This window comes from Morus notabilis, unplaced genomic scaffold (genome assembly GCF_000414095.1).
Source record: "Morus notabilis unplaced genomic scaffold, ASM41409v2 Scaffold15, whole genome shotgun sequence".
Lineage (NCBI taxonomy): Eukaryota > Viridiplantae > Streptophyta > Magnoliopsida > Rosales > Moraceae > Morus > Morus notabilis.
In genome coordinates this window covers 356791-358679 of record NW_010367234.1, presented here as the reverse complement: position 1 = coordinate 358679, position 1889 = coordinate 356791, and positions in this window count along the sequence as shown.

Sequence of the window (1889 nt, the reverse complement as noted above, 5' to 3'; positions counted from 1 at the left end):
CCCGACCCGAGTGTGTGTTACCATTGGAACTGAAAAATTGAGGGAAAATAATTTTTTTTCAAGCCAAAAAATTTCCTATAAATACGCCCATCCCCCAACCATTTTTCTCACCTAAAAACTTTCATCCTCTCTTAATTTATCTCAATCTCTCTCAAATCTCTCTTAATCTCTCTCAAATCTCTCTTAATCTTGCTTAAATCTCTCTCGATCTCTCTTAATATCTCTCAAAGCGCTCTCAATCTCTCTTATTTTTCATAATTGTTTCTTCTGGTTATAGTGGTGACATTCCCATTGATGCCCAATTCAACATCGAAAAAGGGCAAGTTCCTAATGTTTTTCAAATGCAGGAATCGCAAACTACAGAACGAGTTGCTGAGGAAACTACAAATCTGAGCCCTAGTGGACGTACTAGAGGTCGTGGACGTAATGGTGGTGGGCGTGGAGGAGAGGCAAGCGGAAGTGCTAGCACAAGTGTCGCAAGTTCTAAGAAGAAATGCAAGCGCACCTTAACAATTTGGGAGCACTTCAACACATTCGAGGAAGTCGACAATAACGGTAACATTAAATATATAGCTCAATGCAAATATTGTGGTGATAAATTATAAGGTAACACTATTTACGACACTACACACTTGAGAAGACACTTTGAAAAGTGTCTTCAAAAGCAAGGAGCGGACCCAATCTCCGCCAAACACAATTATCGTTTGAGTGCCAAACTGGCGGTTTAACCACTTGAAAATACGATCCGTAAGTAGATCGTATGGAAATGGCACGATTAGTAGCCACATTAGATTAACCACTTAGTTTTACCGAACAAAGAAATTGGCAGCGTTATATTAAAATTGTACATAATCCTAATGCACAATTTTTTTCAAGAACTACTCTTAGGAAAGATGCATTAAAATTATATAAATAAGAAAGGGAAGCACTAATCAACCTTTTACACTCTACTAGTGGTTGCGTTGCGTTAACGGCGAATATTTTGTCCGCCGTTGCCAACAAAGATTATTTAGTTGTAACCAGACATTATTTTAAAGGTTTTAATTTAGATAAGAGAATATTATGTTTTAAATGTGTTATAGGATCACATACCGCAAAATTAATATATAATACAATTTTATCTGTCATTGATGAATATAGTTTAAGGGATAGAGTAATGGCCATAACATTAGATAATACTACTGTAAATACTAAAGCAATAGAACTTTTTGAAAATGATTTAAGTTTATTCGGTAATAATGATATACCCGCAAGATAGAACTCCACTTATATAATGCTTGAATAATGCATCCCCTATAAAGATGCTATAACAAACTTTGTTAGTGCAAAATTAGGACCAGGATTTAGACGAAACTGATTGGTAAATTGCCGAACTCTTGTATAACTTTTTAGGCAGATTTCACGAAGTTACTTTAAAGCTTAATGAAACTTATTACCCAACGTCACCATTAGCGTTAGGAGAACTTTTAAGAATAGTTATTTTATTTAGTGAATTTAGGACACACGAGATTTTAAGAGTTCATATCACTTCTATAGAAAAGATGTTTAAAAAATATTGGTCTAAATTACCAATGTTGTATGGTTTCGGTATTATTTTTGACCCTAGATTAAAATTAGATGCTTTAGAAAGTGGATTAGAAAACTTAGGTGACTTTTTAGATATCGACACTTCTGACCAATTTCCTATTATAAAGGAAAAAATATTATATCTCTATAGCTATTATGAAAGTAGGGTTAGAAACACACATAGTGTAGAACAACCGCAACAACGAGACGACAATCCGCATTCATTCTTGAATGTTTTCAGGTTGAAGAGAAGAAGAAGAAGACGACGATGACGACTCAAGGTCAAGAAGAATCTGGGAGTAGATCTTCATCAAGAGGTGGCG